The 19,229-nt window shown below is 45.9% G+C and overlaps 1 long non-coding RNA gene and 1 pseudogene across 1 annotated transcript in view; both read left to right on the top strand.

Annotated features, from left to right (window-relative positions):
- LOC146027024 (uncharacterized) overlaps positions 1 to 19,229 on the top strand; it is a 43,757-nt gene continuing 24,528 nt past the window's right edge. Inside the window, exons 1-2 of the long non-coding RNA XR_014454632.1 lie at positions 1 to 380; positions 3,706 to 3,855. This is a non-coding gene — a long non-coding RNA (uncharacterized LOC146027024). The remainder of the gene's footprint in view (positions 381 to 3,705; positions 3,856 to 19,229) is intronic.
- LOC146029967 (U2 spliceosomal RNA) lies at positions 9,993 to 10,099 on the top strand (annotated as a pseudogene).

The following is a 19,229-nucleotide window of genomic DNA, read 5'->3' on the forward strand; positions in this document are numbered from 1 at the left end:
CTTGCCGCCGCTCCTCAGTGCAGGGAGGAGCTCTCTAGCCTCCCTGCATCCCCACAGCTGTGCCAGTGTGTTCAGCTCAGCAGCGCTGCTGCTGTCCTTTGGCTGCCGCTGTACCAACCTGTCAGACTCTGTGTAGCAGCGCCGGCACTGCAGCCTGAAGCTAGAGACTCATCCCTCCCTCCTTCCGAGCAGTGCATACAGGCAGGCAGTATGCCTGCCCTCTGCCCTGCTCACACGCTGACAACCTGAAACTCCGGAGTCCGTCTCCCTGCACTCAGGACACAGGTTACGAGCCCTCCCTCCTCTCCTCTCTTCATGCTGTACGATACGAGCAGAATGTTTCTGGAGCACTTTTAACTGTTTGCATCCTGGCTATAACAGTAAGTGCTAATAAAGTGTCATGATAAAAGTGTGTACCTTCAAGTGTGTACACTGGTGCTACATATGTTGTTAGTGAGTACTGGTGTTTTTTTTAATTATGCATATATATATATATATATGTATATGTATGTGTGTATATATATATATATATATATATATATGTATATGGAGGGGGGGGGGGGCGGCCAAAAATGTTGTGCCTAGGGGCGGCCTGACCCCTAAATTCGCCCCTGAGTCAGCCTGTATCTGTTGCAGAGTTGTGGAAGTGTCAGACTTACATTCGCGCAGCCTGGGAAATTGGTGAATGAATTGCATATGGATGTGCAACAGGATATTAGAATGTAAAACTTTGCAATTAACTTGCAGATTTACATAGGGTGGGTTTTCACTCTGTCTTGGTAGCGGCTAACCACTCACAAATGTGCAGATGAGTTTTTTTTTTTTTTTACTTTAAGGGGGAAATTTACTAAAAGAAATTTGTAAAAAATAGGTGTATTTGTATCCAGAAATACACTTATTTTTGACATTTACTATCCCAAAAATACGGCAATTCGTATTCGTATTGATGTGCTATCAATACGAATACAAATTGCCGTATTTTCGGGATAGTAAATGTAAAAATAAGTGTATTTCTGGATACAAATACACCTATTTTTTACAAATTTCCTTTAGTAAATTTCCCCCTATATCTTTATTTACTTTTTACAAAAAGACAAAAACAATACAAACATTTAAGACGACATCAAATGTAGGTAGTACGACAATTGGCTCATTTCGATCCACATTGAATTGTTTACAGTTCGTTTTTACAAACATTGAAATTTATTTATACATATCATTTCAGATAGATTTTTGCTGGCTGGGGAGCCTAGTCATTTTGACTGCCTAGCAGGCCTCTATTTGGCCCTCTAATTATCCTCTCTATAATGCATGACGGGAGTCGTGGTTCAAGTGTCGCGGATTTATCTATAACCCTTAGTGGTCGTATGGATTGAGGTGGGCGGGGCGCACTAATATGTAGTTACAGTGCACCCATAATGCTTCTCCATTGCTATTTTCATTTGATTTTATACTTAATCTCAGACTCTGTGTTGGATTTAAAGACATCAAATACAGTGCTATTTCGTGCCTAGAAATATGGCGGGTATTTACCCCCTGTGTACTAATTAACTAGTCATTAATGTGGTTATATCTACTACAGTACTGGGTTAATATAGAATTAGTGAGAATTATTATCTTGGTGATAGACTGATGCCAACCAGTGTTGCCAATTTGGTGAAATTTACTTAAGGTATTACGTGAGGTGTATAGGTGTTTTTCATGTTTAATAATATAATTTACTAGTATCTTCCAACTATTAAAGTCCGGGGCTTTATTGGACATCCATGCCCTGCCCACTATTACTTTAGCAATGGCGCATAAGCTGTTTATATAAATTCTTTCATTAACAGGGCTCCTGCCGCCCACTATACCCAAGATGCAGCACTTCAAAGAAAAAGTCTCCCTGGGTATCCCTGTTGCCACAATGGTTTGTATAACCTTATCCCAAAAATCTGCAACCAGCCTACACTCCCATATTAGATGAATAAAAGTGCCAGGGTGGAGGTTGCACTTGGGGCAGTTTGATGATGCCCTCGCTGCGAACTTCGCCAGTTTTGTAGCAGACATGTAAGATCTATGAAGAATGAACAGTTGGGTCTGTTGTATACGAAGAGAGTTTGTATCGGTGATTATTGAGGACTTTGCAACTGACCATTCTTCATCACTTAGTGCCCCCACGTCCTCCTCCCATTTCCCCCGTACCTTTAATAATCCATCGTTGCATTTTGTTTTTCCCAAAGCTTTATATATCTTTGAGACGACTTTTTTCGTTTGAGTTGATTTTATAATTATTTTAAACGGGGATTCCCCAAATACAGGGGGGGAGTTGGGAAAGTATGCAGCTAAGGCACTCCTTAGCTGTAGATAGCGAAAGAAGAAAGACCTAGGCAAATTAAAGTCCTCCTTTAACTGTGCAAATGATTTCAACCCGTCCGGATCATACACCTGAGAAAGGGTAGTCACTGAAAAGGGGTGCCAGGCCTCTCTAATCTCTAAAGCTTTAAATTCCAGAGGAGCGAGCACGTCTTCTATTAGATATTCTTTATCCAAATAATTTATATCCATAATTTGATTAGCTTCGCGCCAGATTTTCAGGGCCTGGGAGACTAAAGGGAGATCCGCCGGGTGGTTATAACCTTGTAGGATTCTATGCAGGGGGCTAATACGTGGCGTTGATGCTGCAACTACTGCACATGCCATAATACTGTCGACCTCCTCCCCACTTAGCCAAGTGCGTAGTTGCATGAGTTGAGAAGCTATGTAATACCTTCTGAGGTCTGGAAGTCCCAGACCGCCATCGGCCCTGTCCCTCATTAAGTTGTTTAGCTGGATCTTCGGGCGGGCACCGTTCCAAATAAATGAGGATATTACACTGTTGAACCTAGTACCACTGACAATAAAAGTCACACTGGTTGTATGTTGGTATCATCATTGACTACCATAATCCCTCTAATTGTTACTTTATTATCATCCCTTTGCTTGTGACGATCCACCCCAACTCGTTGAAACAGAGCCTGGTAGTATGCAGATCCTTTAAACACCCTATTAACAATGTGGACATACCCATTAAACATGTGTTAACATGCCTTATGACACATGTCATTTATTTGCTATTCTGCCCATGTCGACTTCATTATGTCGGCAAAACAGTACGCACCATCAGAGACAGAATGGCGTTACATAGATCAGCAATAAATATTGCCTTAAGAACGAAAAAAGCGGACCAACCAGTAGCCCGGCATTTTCTGGAAGCAAACCATCAGATCACAGATCTAAAATTCATACTAATCGATCATGTACCGGTGATGAAACGTGGCGGAGATAGAGATGGAGTACTTCTGAAATTAGAATCGAAATGGATCTATAAATTACAAACAACCAAACCAAATGGATTAAATGAAAGATTCAGCTGGAATGTGTTCTTCTAGATATATCATCGGTCTGGACTTATCCTGTAACTTCTTTCATTTTTTCCCTTATATTTACCCATTTGTTTCATTCTCAGCATGATGGTCTCCCATTATTTCTCGATTATTGCATGTATAGAATATTGCATGTATACATTTAGGATGCATCAACATGCGACAACCCTTGGTGTAACATGGTGCTTAATCCATGTAGATATAAGCTTCAGCTTTATTATTAATAATAATGTGTAACACTTTTTGGTTACAGGTATTGAAGTACAGTAATATGAAGCGTGTTCTTGTCCCCCTGTTGCAGGCTCGACATCACAGCGGCCGGGGACGGCATTCAACACAGCTGCGTTGCCTAGCAGCGGTAGTGGTCTGACGTCAGCAGCATGCGCCCTGTCCCGTCTCCGACGCTGGGAAGCGTACGGCACCCGGCTGCTGGGATGTCTCGCATGGCGGGGTAAGTGGCTATTTAAATGATTTATGCTCAGCAGAGCACTGTATGTATATTTACAGGCTGCATGTCGTCTTGACAACGATGCTGCGGGCATCGAAACGTTGTCATATACCGTGTACCCTGTTACATCGTTTTGATATGCTCTTAATGCTTTACTAAAAACCTTATTGAAAAAGACCCCTGGAGTGACACTGCTTTGTTCTTCCGTTGTTTCACACCACTGGAGGCACCCGGGGCATCAACATTATATTTACAAGGAGTGCCGAATCTTTTCTGCATCTATATATATATACATATACACATATACATACCATATATACTCGAGTATAAGCCTACTTTTTCAGAAAACTTTTTATGCTGAAAAAGTCCCCCCTCGGCTTATACTCGAGTGAGGGTCCCACTTACATAGTTACATAGGCCCTTATTCTGGTTGGTGCGGTAATATCCGCGTGCGTTCGTGCCGCCGATGTTTTGTGTCTGCGCATGTGCAGAGGCATCTCTGCGCATGTGCGAGCGGAATGCACGGCCAAATTTCGCATGAAATGTGTACACAACGAACAGGGGGTGGAGAGGGGAGTGAAGGGCTGTTAGGGCTCATTACCATATGCATACGCCCCGCGTTTCATGGGCGTTCCCATGAAAACGCTGGGCGTACGTATGGTAATGCGGCCGTGACGCACGTGTAGGGGGCGGACATATGACATTGCCGGATGTCAGCTGCCCGCCCAGATCCCTGCATTTGCACGGAGAAATACCCGTGTGGTCTGAGGTTGCGGGAGCTGGCAGACCACTCGTCCTGCATTCGATGTTCTGCGACCATCGAATGATGGGGGAGGTTCCAAGAGATGGAGGAGGTGTATCTGTAAGATATTCACTCGTGCTCCGTGCGGTCGGCGGATTACCGCATTCGGACGGAGTGAGCGATCCGTACGAAAGGCGGGGTTTAGGACGCACGGTCCTGGCCGCATATTCAGACAGATTATATTTCTTATTTGTACCCATGGATGTTTTTCTCCAGTAAATGTTTGTCCAACTTTGCCTTGAACGTATTTAATGAGCCAGCCGTTACCACCTCTCTGGGAAGAGAGTTCCAGAGTTTGACTGTTCTGACCATAAAGAAATTCTTTCTACTAGCGTCAATACGTTTTCCCAGTTTTTTTGTTGTAAAATTAGGTGCCTCGGCTTATATTTAGGTCGATTTATACTTGAGTATATATATATACATATATATATATACACATATACACACACACATATATATATGATGCAGGGAGGACCTGTCACTCAGGGCTTGGGGGAAATGCAGATAATTGCTCCAGTGCCTCCTTATGAGGGATCCCGTGAAGGGAGCTGCAGGCTTAAATGCATTGATCAATTCATGAACTAAATCTCTACTATTTATTAATATCAGTTAATTTAGTGAGTGCAGAGCCCCCTACAATGTCTGTTTAAAGAATGTGGTCACAAGCCATAGGGCACCCCAAAAGATTTTTTTTTTATTAGTCTTATTGTGGTCACATTCTCTCATGCACTATTTCATAGCTTATGTTAAACACTTCCCTAGATGATTAGTGACAGTTGTGTTGGTAACTGCTCACCTTTAAAAGCATAGTCTGCTGTGAGCTTTAGGCCAGATAGCATGCCTGGAATCAAACATTAATGTGATACAGATGTGGCCAGGTACATCATGGTTTACAACGCGCTTTTGAGGGCTCTGAGTCGCGAGTTGAAGATTGCGTTATGTCTTGCGTTATGTCCCACACCATGTAATACATAGTTTAACCACTGGGTGACAAATGTTCCACGTTAAGACTACGGTGCTGAATACAATGATGTTGGAGTTGACATTGATCTATGAGAAGCTGGCCAATCAACATTCTTCACTTTATAAAAGAAAAAAAAAAATCTGTCTTCTACAAAACTAAAATGTCAGGCTGCCACGCAACTTCCCACTTCAGATTTTGTCCTTACTTTAGGAAAAAAAGTACTTACAGTACTTTAGAGAAAGAGTACTTGGATTAAATTATAGCAGATCTGTTTGGTTATACATTTTGTTGGTACAGATTGCTATATGGAATACATGCTAACCTTTACTAATGCTGGAAACTTTCACATGGTATATTATTTACGGAGGTGTCTATTATGCTGTACTGCGCCATGAAAACAGCGCAATCTACTGGGCATGTCTCATACTTGACCGTACAGTATATTGTACACCAATGGAGCAATTGCAATCACAGGTTTCTGTGGCCTAGTGGTTAAAGACACAGTTACTGTATACTGTTAGCAGCAATACTGGTTCGATCCACAGTGGGGTACAATTATTATTATTTTTTTTAATGTACTATTTTTTTTTTTCATTTTTTAATCAATAAAGTAATTTTGTGCTTTGCAAATTCCTTTTGCACAAAAAAATTAACAATGGCAGGCTGCAATGTACATGATACAGTTATTGTCGTTACATACTGTAAGTTACAAAGAACGTTTTTATTTTCGCAAGAGTAAATTTTCCACTTCAGGTAAAAATCCTTAATTTAGGGAAAGAGTACTTATTTTACAGAAAGAGTTCATGGATTAAATTCGCAGGAGGAGATATGATCAGTTATACATGTCATTGGTACAGATTGCTACTGTATAAATATTGAATCCATGCTAACCTTTACTAATGCTGGAAACTTTCACATGGTACAGTATATTATTTATGGAGGTGTCTATTATTATGCTGTACTGCGCCATGAAAACAGCGCAATCTACTGGGCATGTCTCATACTTGACCGTACAGTATATTGTACACCAATGCAGCAACTGAAATCACAGGTTTCTGTGGCCTAGCGGTTAAAGACACAGTTACTGTATACTGTTAGCAGCAATACTGGTTCAATCCACAGTGGGGTACAATTTTTTTTTTTTTACTGTACTACTTTTTTTTCATTTTTTAATCAATAAAGTTATTTGGTGCTTTGCAAATTCCTTTTGCCTTTTGCACAAAAAAAAATAACAATGGCAGGTGGCCATGTACATGATACAGTTATTGTCGTTTCATACTGTGTTGCAAAGAATGTTTTTTTTTTCGCACAAGTAAATTTCCCACTTCAGGCAAAAGTCCTAACTTTAGGGAAAGAGTCCTAACTTTAGGGAAAGTGTACGTACTTTAGGGAAAGATTACGTACTTTATCTAAAGAGTACTTGGATTAAATTCCACACAAGCAGATCTGTTCGGTTATGCATGTCATTGGTACAGATTGAGTTTGAAAGTCAATGCATGCTTCTGCACCTTCCCCCATGGTCACATATTAGCATTAATTCCTATTGAGCCCACTGTTTACTGTATACAGTATGTCTGTAGCAAAACACCTCCCCCAGCCACTCCGTGCATGGTCACATTAGTGAGTGAAGAACTACTTTAAATGCTGTGAAATGATGTTCCCTATTGGGTGTTTATCCCTACATTGTGTACTTTATCCAGGATTGGGTACTTGTGTCTTAGCAGGGCGCCCGGCTACGCTACGTTGACAACGTTGACAATGAAAATCATGACTGGGACATAGCTATACCAGGATATACTTTATTTAGGAAGGACAGAATGGGAAAAATTGGAGGAGGGGTTGCAATATATGTGAAAAAATATATAAAGACTACCTTAATTCAAAGTATTGAAGAAAAAACGGAGGCCCTTTGGGTGACCATAGAAACAGGGGAGAAGGCGATTCTTCGTATAGGGGTGATCTACAGACCACCAGGTCAGGAAGAGGAACTAGACAAGAGCCTATTGCAGGACATCAATAAAATGGCATTAAAAGGAGAGGTGATAATCATGGGAGACTTTAATCTACCTGATGTAAACTGGGAGCTGCCTGTTGCAAGTTCCACCAGAAGTAGGGACATGCTGAATTCCTTGCAAGGAGCATCCCTCCAGCAATTGGTGAGGGAGTCCACTTGTAAGGACTCAATATTAGACTTAATACTTACAAATGGTGACAGAATATCTGACATAAATGTGGGTGAAAATCTGGGATCCAGTGACCATCAAGCAGTATAGTTCAAAATAAAGACAGAGACTGACTCATCGCACACAAAAACAAAGGTTTTAGGAAGGCTGATTTTGTTGAGATGGGAAACTCTGTAAGGGATTCTTTGGCAGAGTGGAAGAACTTGGAAGGAGTGCAGGATAAGTGGGAAAAATTAAAAAGTGCAATTCTAAAAGCAACAGAACTTTGTGTCAAAAGAGTTAGGAAAAACACAAGAACAAGAAAGCCATTGTGGTTTGCAAAAGAAGTAGCAAGTATTGTGAAAGCAAAAAAGTTGGCCTTTAAGAAATTTAAGCAGACGCAGAAGAATGAGGACAAAGAGGTGTATCTTGTTAGACAGAAGGAGGCTAAGAAGGTAATCAGATGTGCAAAAGCACAGGCTGAAGAGAAAATGGCCCAGTCAGTAGGTAAAGGGGGGAAAACTTTTTTTAGGTATATAAGTGAAAGGAGAAAAACAAAAAGTGGAATAATTAGACTGAAGACAGAGAGTGGAAGTTTTCTTGAGGGGGACAATGTAATATCAGATAATATTAATAAATATTTCTGCTCAGTATTCACTGCTGAAAGAGAGGGGAAGGTGCCACAGTTAAGTTGCAAGTATAGTCAGAAAACTGAGGGAGAGACAAGTACATTTACAGAGGAGAAAGTCCTCACAGAACTCTCAAAACTGAAAGTGGATAAATCAATGGGGCCAGATGGGATACTAAAAGAGTTTAAATGGGAGCTGGTAAAACCAATAACAGAATTATTCAACCAGTCACTAGCTACTGGAGTAATCCCAGAGGACTGGAAAACAGCGAATGTAGTCCCACTGCACAAAAGTGGAAGCAAGGAAGAGGAAAGCAACTATCGACCAGTGAGCCTTACATCAGTAGTAGGGAAATTGATGGAAACACTCTTAAAACAAAGAGTTGTAGAATATCTCAAAACCAGCAATTTACAGGATCCAAACCAGCATGGGTTTACTGGGGGAAGATCATGTCAAACAAATCTTATTGACTTTTTTGACTGGGTGACTAAAGTAATAGATCAAGGTGGGGCTGTAGATGTAGCTTATCTAGACTTTAGTAAAGCTTTTGACACTGTCCCACATCGCAGACTGTTAAATAAACTTGAAAGCTTGGGATTGGATTCTAAGATAGTTGAATGGATAAGAGCGTGGTTGCAGGACAGAAAACAGAGAGTTGTAGTAAACGGAGTACAGTCAAAGTAGGGAAAGGTTACAAGTGGAGTACCCCAGGGATCTGTACTTGGACCGGTGCTTTTTAATATCTTTATTGGTGATATTGCAAATGGAATTGAGGGTAAAATGCGCCTTTTTGCAGATGACACAAAGGTATGCAACAGGGTAGACACACCAGGAGGGGTAAAACAAATGATTGAGGATCTAGGCAGATTAGAGAAATGGTCAAGAGAATGGCAACTACAGTTTATTGCCAAAAAATGCAAAATCATGCACTTGGGTCTCAGAAATCCAAAGACTCAATATAGTATAAATGGCACTATAATGGAAACTACTGAGGGAGAGGGATCTAGGTGTCACTATTTCAGGGGACTTAAAAGCAGGTAGGCAATGTAACAAAGCAATGAAGAAGGCAAGTCAGATGCTTGGTTGCATAGGGAGAGGTATCAGCAGTAGAAAGAAAGAAGTAATAATGCCACTGTATAGGTCATTGGTACGACCTCACCTAGAGTATTGTGTTCAGTTCTGGAGGCCATATCTCCAGAAGGATATAAATACATTAGAGACTGTACAAAGAAGGGCAACTAAAATGGTGCATGGCCTACATCACAAAACGTACCAGGAAAGACTAAAAGATCTTAATATGTATACTTTAGAGCAGAGAAGGGAAAGGGGGGACATGATAGAAACTTTCAAATATATCAAGGGTTTTAACAAGGTACAGGTGGGAGACATTCTTCACAGGAAGAGGAGCAACAGAACACGAGGACATGCACTGAAACTAGAGGGAGGAAGATTCAGGGGAAATTTGAGGAAGAATTACTTCACAGAAAGAGTAGTAGATAAGTGGAATAGCCTCCCATCAGAGGTGGTAGAGGCAAATACAGTAGTACAATTTAAACATGCTTGGGATAGGCATATTGATATCCTTCGCTTCTCTGCCTTTTGGCTAAGTTTAAGTGTAGTATCTGTTCTTATCAGTTAATTCTGAGAGGCAGCTCTGCTCCTTGTTTCTTGGACCGACAACGGTCCTTCTCAGGGCTACCGCTGCCAGGCCGAGAAGAGCGAATTGAGCGAAGACGTCGAGACTGCGAGGAGGAGAAGACATCGCTGAAGAGGGAGAAGCCGGAGAAGACTGAGGGTCAGACTTGCTCTGCTCTGCCCTCCGAAGCGACTGCCGACCCCTCCGCCTCTCGACGCCGAGGAAGAAGCCCCGCCCCCGACTGCGAGGAGAAGAGGATTTCGCCTGAGGAGGGAGCCACCCTAGCCACCTGGGAGAGGCAGACTTGTTTGCTCTGCCCTCTCGAAGCCTTGCAGTACTCCCGAGCTGCCTAGGAGGGTCAGACTTTTCTGCTCTGCCCTCTGAAGCCTCCACCGCTCCGGAGCCGCCGCCGAGGGTCAGACTTTCTGTTCTGCCCTCCGAAGCTCTGCAACGCTCCCCAGCCTCCGTGGAGGGTTAGACCTGCTTTGCTCTGCCCTCTGAAGCCGTGCATCGCTCTCTAGCCTCCTTGGAGGGTTAGACTTGTGTTGCTCTGCCCTCTGAAGAGATCTCCTCCTTCCCCCTCCTGCCGGGGTCCCGGAAAAGACCCTTTTGCCCCGAGAAGCCGGAAGGATGGCCACAGCCTCCGCTCCAGCCCCCCTCGCCGGGAAGAAGGGCAAGTCCCCGGCCGAAACCCCAGCAAATGTGGCCGGCCCCAGCTCCTGCCCCCCTTCAGGGACACCACCAGCGGTGCCCGCCAGGGATGGCTCCAAGGCTACCCCAGCCCTGGAACCCTGGATGAGGCAAACCGTGGTGATGAAGCTGAAGGAGGTGGACGGACGGGTGCCGGACCTTTCGCTGGTGCAATTCGGCAAGATGATGGTCCTGGACCAAGGATTCTCGGCCCCCGAAGTCCTCAGCACCCAGACCTTCATCAAGGGGATCTTTTATGTCACCTTCGCCACCATTGCCATCTGCAAGAGGTATTGGGAGGCGGTGAAAGTGGCGAAGCCTGATTCCCCTCTCTCTCGCTTTGTGGGCAACTGCCCTATTCAAAGGGAGGAGAGGCGGTTGATGGTTTCAATGCGAAGTCCACATGTGCCTGCCAAAGACATCGTCACGTTCCTGAGCAGATTCTGCACGGTCATCAGGGACCCCACAAGGGTCCTGCTGAGCAACGGGCTCTGGGACGGAAAGTGGTCGGTGGTGGTCAGGCTCCACAAGGACACTTCGTGCCCAGACGGAGTCAAGCACCTCAAACAGTGCTTCTCCCTGGGGGGAACCGCTGGACTCATCTACTACGCGGATCAACCACGCACCTGTCGAAAGTGCTGTGGGAAAGACCACGTGGGAAGAGAGTGCAAGGTCTCGGCATGCAAGTTCTGTCACGTGGCCGGCCACGAGACAAAGGACTGCCCCACGAAGCTCGTCTGCAACCTGTGCGGCAAAGGAGACCACCTCTACAAGGCATGCCCTGACAGAGCGAGGTCCTACGCCGCAGCAGTGAAGGGAGTTACCCCCATGGTGCCTCCCCAGCCGGTACAGAAGCAGCCAAAGCCGAAGCCGCAGAAACAAGGTGGTAAGAAACCCCCCTCTGCCCCTCTCATCCCCACCCCTCCTCCCCTACCTCCCTCTGTGACAGCACCCCCCTCCACTGCTGCTCACCCCCCTCCCTCACCCTCCCGACCTCTTGCCCAACCCACCCCTCTTCCCTCCACCCCCTCCGCCCCTCTCCTCTCCGAGGAGGAGTTTCCACCCCTTGCCTCTGCAGGTCCGACCACGCTGAGACGGAAGAGGAAGGTGTTGGAGAGCCCCGCTGCCGACCCGGAATCTTCCAAAAAGGCAGCAGTTGAGTTGGTGGAACCACCCCAGCCCGCCCCCACCCTCGAGGAGGAGATGGCAGCCTTGGTGGAATGTTACGACGAGTTGGGGGCAACTGAACTCGTCTGCGACAGCGACATCGACCAGCTGCTTGGCATTACGGAACCAACCCATGAAGGAGATCCAGCTGCAGAGCCGGACGCTGCGCCCCCCGATGGGAGTGGTAACGTAAACGTATCGTAACCTAACCTGCCCTTTCTCTTAACAGATGGTAGCTTTTAATATTCTTACCATTAATGTGAGGAGCATTAAGGATAAGGCTAGGAGACAGTCTGTTTTTACTTTCCTCGACATTCAGAAATGTGATGTATACATGTTGCAGGAATGCTCTCTCCCTTTCTCCAGGTCCTACAAGCACCTGGCCCGGCAGTGGTCCCATGGCCCGTCCTACTGGTCCGGTGGAGGTGAGTGTAAGTCTGCAGGGATAGCCATTCTGATCAGGGGGAGCCTCTTCACGCTGGATTCTGTTCAGGAGCTTGTCTGCGGCAGGTTACTTGTAGTAGACGGCTCCTGGGCAGGTGAGCCTATCAGGCTTATCTGCGTGTACGCTTCACCTATCAAAAATTAGCGTTTGGAACTATTCCAGACCCTGCGGACCCAGCTCGCCACCACCAGGGCTGTAGTGATGGCTGGAGACTTCAACTGCCCGATCGAAGGGGATGGACGAAGCACCTGCAACTCTGCGAAGCTGGACATCACGTCCAATCTACTCCGGGAAATGGTGGCCGAAGCGTCACTGCGGGACGCTGTGGGCTCCATGGGGGCCGGCTCCGTGAATTTCACGTGGAGCCGCCCCGATGGCTCTGTGCGTTCCCGCATTGACTTTGTGTTCACCTCCCGGGCAGTGCAGCAGGTTAGGCATTCTATGGTTCCCTGCTTCTTCTCTGACCACAGGGCCATTCTCTTCCAGGGTATCCTGGGCCATGGTTTTCCATCTGGCCCAGGCTCCTGGAAGTTGAACTGTGCACTGCTGGAAAAGGAGGAGGTATTGGCTGAACTTAAGGATGCCTACATCACATGGAAAAATGACAAATGTTATTTTGACTGCATGTCTGACTGGTGGGAATATGCCAAATCTAACATCCGCAGTTTCTTTCAGGTCAAAGGGCGTATCCAGGCATGCGACCGTAAGAGGAACCTCAGAAATCTGCAGCGTGAGCTCCAGTCCCTGGTGGACCTCCAGCGGTGCGGCTGGGACGTGAAGGACGACCTGGATGAGACCAAAAAGAGCCTGAAAAGGCACTTTGAGGAGGAGTCCAGACGTATCGTCTTCCGTTCCAAGGTGGAGAATCTGGAGAAGGGTGAGAAGTGCTCTTCTTTCTTTTTCAGGAAACTCCACTCTGGCCACACGCCCCTGACCGAGCTGCGAGATGAGAATGGCATTCCCAGACAGGGGAAGGAGGGCGTGATGAAGGTCGTCCGCGACTACTACAGCGACCTCTACTCCCCTAAGACGACTGACAACGACATGGCCGACAAGTTCCTGTCAGGTATCACTAACCCTATTGATCCTGCAGGCAGATCGGCGCTGGATGCTCCCCTGACGCTGGAGGAGGTATTCTCTGCCACCAAATCCTTTAGGCAAGGCAGGACTCCAGGTAACGATGGTCTCCCAGCTGAGCTCTATGTAGCGCTGTGGGATCTAATCGGCCCGGACCTGCTCGAGCTGTATGAGGAGATGGTGGTGGAGGGAAAAATGCCTCCTTCGCTGAGGGAAGGGATGATCACGATCTTGTATAAGCGGAAGGGGGAGAGATGTGAGCTGAAAAATTGGAGGCCCATCTCTCTTCTGAACGTGGACTACAAGATCCTCGCCAAGGTACTGGCCAATAGGCTGAAGGCTGTCATCGGACAGATTGTTCATCCGGATCAGACCTGTGGTATACCCGGCCGCAGGATCGCAGACAGCCTTGCCCTCCTCAGGGACACGGTCCATTACGTGAAAGATCGTAATGTGCGCACGGCCCTGATCAGTCTTGATCAGGAAAAGGCCTTTGACCGTGTCTCTCACGAGCTGATGGGTAAGGTGCTGCGAAAATTTGGTCTTGGTGAATTGTTTTGTTCGTATGTTAACCTTATGTACCTTGATATCCACAGCACGGTGTTGGTGAACGGCTGGAAGACTGACCCCTTTCCGGTTCTCTCTGGGGTCAGACAAGGCTGCCCTCTTTCACCTCTTCTTTTTGTTTGTGTTATAGAGCTCCTGGCCCTATCCATCAGACAGAATCCAGAGATCAGAGGGATCACCGCACCAGGTCCAGACCACCCAGTGGCCAAGTGCTCGCTGTACATGGACGACGTCACTGTCTTCTGCGCGGATCAACGCTCGGTGGCAGCACTCGTCCAGACCTGTGAGGACTTCGGCCGTGCTTCGGGGGCAAAAGTCAACTGCGGGAAGTCAGAGGCCATGCTCTTCGGAAACTGGCACCTGTCGTCCTCGGCTCCTTTCCCATTTACCGTCAAACCGGACCTCATCAAAATTCTGGGAGTCTGGTTCGGTGATGATGGAGCCGCCCGGAAGTGCTGGGATGAGAAACTTGCGACAGTGAGACAGAAAATTGGACTGTGGAGCCTCAGAGACCTTTCCATCGAGGGGAAAGCCCTTGTGCTGCAGAACGAGATTCTTCCCGTCCTGCAGTACACAGCCCAGGCCTGGCCGCCGCCAACTGCGGTCTGCAAGGCCATTACCCGGGCCACTTTCCACTTCATCTGGGGCTCCAAAATGGACAGAGTGAAGCGGAGCATTATGTACAAGGATCCCCTCAAAGGTGGCAAAGGCATTCCAGACATTCCAACTATGCTGAGAGCCTTCTTTGTATGTACTTGCATCCGCAGAACTTTGATTGACAATTGTGCCGGCTCTGCGGGGAACTCCATGTCCCGCTTCTTCCTCCTACCATTGTGGAGGACCCTTAAATGGGACAAATGGGACAGCTCCATCCCTTACAACTGGACCACTCCGTGGTTCTACCTGGACGTGTCCAAGTTTGTGAGGGAACACCAACTGGAGGGATTGAAACCCGACTTGTGGAAGCCAAAAACTGTCCACAAGCTCATCAGAGCCAGAGACACTATGGAATCAATCCCAGGGCTCCCCGGCGGCAACTGTTAAGTTTGTCTGGGAGTACGTGGCATCCAAGAGACTGACTAATAGACATAAAGACTTGTCATGGATGGCCATCCAGGGAGGTTTGCCTCACCGGTCGTTCATGCACTCCCGAAACTTGTGTAGGTACAGACATTGTCCCTGGTGCCTCGTTTGCGAGGAAACATCTATGCACCTCTTCTGGGACTGCACCTATGCACAGTTGCTGCTGGATGCCCTAGAGACTGAGTTTAAGGACTGTGTGCCCAGGAGCCACCTATCATACCATTCGGTGCTTTATGGACTGTTCCCCGGCACACACACTGTTGGGGCGACCCAGGAAGCCTGGCGCCTTATAAACTGTTTTAAGGACGCTGTGTGGTTTGCCAGGAATCGCCTCATTTTGAGGAGGGAGAGGATGTCCGTGCAGGACTGCCGCAGGCTGATCCACAGCCTGCTCAGAGACTACTCCATCCGGGATAGCCCTGAGGAAGAAGAGGATTAACCCCCCCTTCTTCTGGCCCTTTCCCCATTGAACTGAGTGATAAGAACTGTGACGTGGCCCCACTCCCCCATTTCACGATGTCTGTTGTTTTATTGATGTCCTGTCTATTTATTGCCCTCCCCTTATATGTGTCTGTCTGGTCAATAAAGCTTCGGGCAACGTGACTCCCCCTCCCTCACCCCCCTTCCCTCCACCCATAGTCTTATCCATAGTCAATGATTGTTTAAGGTTAGAATGCATAGTGCATAGCATGTCTTATGGTATTTGATTTCATATACTGTATTTCATGAAATGTACTATACAGTTTTGCATGTGTGCTGTGTTTTGGCTGTGCTGCGACACAGTAGATATGTCTAAATGTTACCGTCTGTTTTTTGCTTTCTTTATGCACAATAAAGATTTGCCTTTTCAATCAAAAATATACTAAAAGCTGTTTCTAAGTTAATTGAGACCCCACCCAGCCAGAGCCCCTCTTCCACTAGCAATACAACTAAGATAACAAATGGTAAGAGGTTCCATACCACCCCAGCCACTAATAAATTCTAACTCACTTTCAAATCTTATAAAAATATTTGCACAATTACCTAAATATAGAATATAGCAGTATGCAAGCAGCTACTTCAATACTGGTGTAACAGATGATATGAGTTACCTAAATATAGAATATAGCAGTATGCAAGCAGCTACTTCAATACTGGTGTAACAGATGATATGAGTTACCTAAATATAGAATATAGCAGTATGCAAGCAGCTACTTCAATACTGGTGTAACAGATGATATGAGTTACCTAAATATAGAATATAGCAGTATGCAAGCAGCTACTTCAATACTGGTGTAACAGATGATATGAGTTACCTAAATATAGAATATAGCAGTATGCAAGCAGCTACTTCAATATTGGTGTAACAGATGATATGAGTTACCTAAATATAGAATATAGCAGTATGCAAGCAGCTACTTCAATACTGGTGTAACAGATGATATGAGTTACCTAAATATAGAATATAGCAGTATGCAAGCAGCTACTTAAAATACTGGTGTAACAGATGATATGAGTTACCTAAATATAGAATATAGCAGTATGCAAGCAGCTACTTCAATACTGGTGTAACAGATGATATGAGTTACTTTAAAATAGGACAAACTAACAATAGTCAGCTTGCAATAGTCAGCCAGGCTGAGGTCAGCCTTGTGTTCACAATAGTTCTGCTGGGGGAGCATGGAAACCATGTAGTACCCGGGTGCCCAATTAACATACATACGCTTGCGCAAGGAAATCGCATCGCATGTCCCATTTTAGTGCCATGCAAGTGCCATGCAATCCATGCGATGCGATCTCAGTAGTTTATGGATAGAGTACTGATTTGTCAGTTACCATAGCTATGCTTTCTGAATAAGCTTAAGCTATGTAAATAGCGTAGTCAGTCAGAACTTGCGTAAGTTCTCCCGGGCACCAGGGCCGGTGCTAGGGTGTCCGTCACCCTCCTGCAAACCATAAATTTTGCGCCCTTTCACATTGCTAATGCAACAAGCTGCAGCCTGATTGTGGGAGCGTATGCAACATGTGATCCTATGGAGGATCTCGGGTGCATGTACATGTATGCATACACCATCTCAGTGCTGTGTCCGCAAAATGTTGCAGGCACTAATGGTGCCCATACACGCTGCGAGAATCGTATACATTATGGGCTAGATCACATCGCACGGCATGCATGCAATGTGTGTGCGATGCGATGCGATCCGAAAGCAGTACAAAAAGTGTGTGCAGCACATACTTTTTGTACTGTGAGATGCGATGCCCGCGGGAGCGCAAACCGCATCGCACGCTGCTATTGCAACGTGTATGACCACCTTTAGGCACATAACCCAGCCCATTATTTAAAAAGTGTCTGGCACAATAATATACTGTAAGTTATGGAATGATAAAAGTCAATAATACAATACTTTATTGAAGAGGATGGAGATGCTTGGTAATTGAAAGAAGTATTGGAGGATTGATTGAAGAATTGGATGATTGATCTTAGGGTTGGATGATTGGATGAAGAATTGGATGATTGAATAAAGAGTTGAATGATTGAATGAGGATTGGATGAATATTGGATGGTTGGAAGAACAATTGGATGATTGGAAGAACAATTGGAGGATTGAATGAAGATTGGATGGTTGGAAGAACAATTGGATGATTGGAAGAATAATGGGATGGTTGGATGAAGATTAAATGATGAAGTTTGAATGTCCTTGCTGAATTGGATCGTGGCTGCAGAACCAGGAGTAACCGTGGAGAATAACTGTCAGGATTGAGGAGAAAGATAATACCCCTTTGGGGGGCTAACCTTGTCCAGTCCGTATTGGCGGCAGCAGGTTCCGTGGTACACAGGTGTAGCAGTGAGACGATCAGCAGGAATAGAAGAGAATTTCACCAGAGACGCAGGAACTGTAGTAACTACTACAGACAGCCAGGAGTGAGCAATGATGCTTAGGCATGGACATCATTGTACTGACTGCCGGTCTTGCCCGGCAAGTCAGTACTTAAGGAGTGAGCTGTGCGGCGATTGGATAGCCGTTTGACAGGAGAAGGTGGAGCCGCACAGTACAGGTTTCAGGATCCCAAAAGATGGCGCCCGCGGAGGCGACAGAAACCAGCCAGCGGTGAGTGTGCGCAGCTGCACAGTTGCCGGTGTTTCCAGCCAGAGGCCTAACCAGGCACAGACACACATGGCGGCTCATGTATCACGCCACCTATGCCCTGTATGGCACTGGAGCACACAGCACCACTGTCACCACGCGGTGACAGTGCGGGAACATGCACCCCACCAGTACAAGGAACAGGAGCGGAGGTGAGCACCAGGGTAGGCGACATGCTGATGCAGGACCCAGGGCTAGGCACAGCACAGGGGAACTGGGTAGCAGCCATGGTGGTCGTGACATCATCATTGTTATCTGGACATTCATCCTTGTTATTTAATATTATTTGGCCTGTCTTTTCCTCAAACAAGTATTTGAGCCTGACACCATCTCACCCAGAGGCTTAATTGAACAAATGGGATTGCATCATTTTTTGTAGGCGAACCATTCTGAGAATATAATGGACACCTATTCATAATTTATAATCAGCACTAGCCTAGCATTAAAATCTGTAAACCAATTGTCATATTAACTGCTAGTTTATTAACACTAGAAGAAGTGGTTTAAATGCATTTTTTTAATGTTTATATTATGTATTCATTTTTTCACAACGGCACAGCTTTATTTATTTATCTTGGTTTTTTGTAACATATGTTTTGCACTACTCAGTAATTTGATACTGTCTTAATGAGCCGATGAGTACTGTGTACTGCATCAGCGGTTTTTTATGCACATTGCACTCTATATATAAAGTTGTGTTATGTTTACTTTTCTCCATAGTAACCTGTGGGAACCAGAGCGAGGCTTGGTTGCCGGCATCTGACACGCAGACAGCCGAGAAGCGGGATGACGTCAGGGCAAGGCGCCGACGGTGTGGAGGCGCTGAGCCTAGCGTCACCCACGGCGCTGGGAAGCGTGTGGGGCCAGGCGGGAAGCCAGACTCCGGTGAACACAGGTGAGTATGATATTTCACTAATTATTGTTGGGGGTGGGTTTTCTTTATGTATTTAAATGGTCACTGAATGTATGTACTTTGATCCCTGAGGACGGGCGGATTGTGCCCGAAACATGTCGGAGGACTTGTACTGCA

This window comes from Crinia signifera, chromosome 8 (genome assembly GCF_055691185.1).
Source record: "Crinia signifera chromosome 8, ASM5569118v1, whole genome shotgun sequence".
NCBI lineage: Eukaryota > Metazoa > Chordata > Amphibia > Anura > Myobatrachidae > Crinia > Crinia signifera.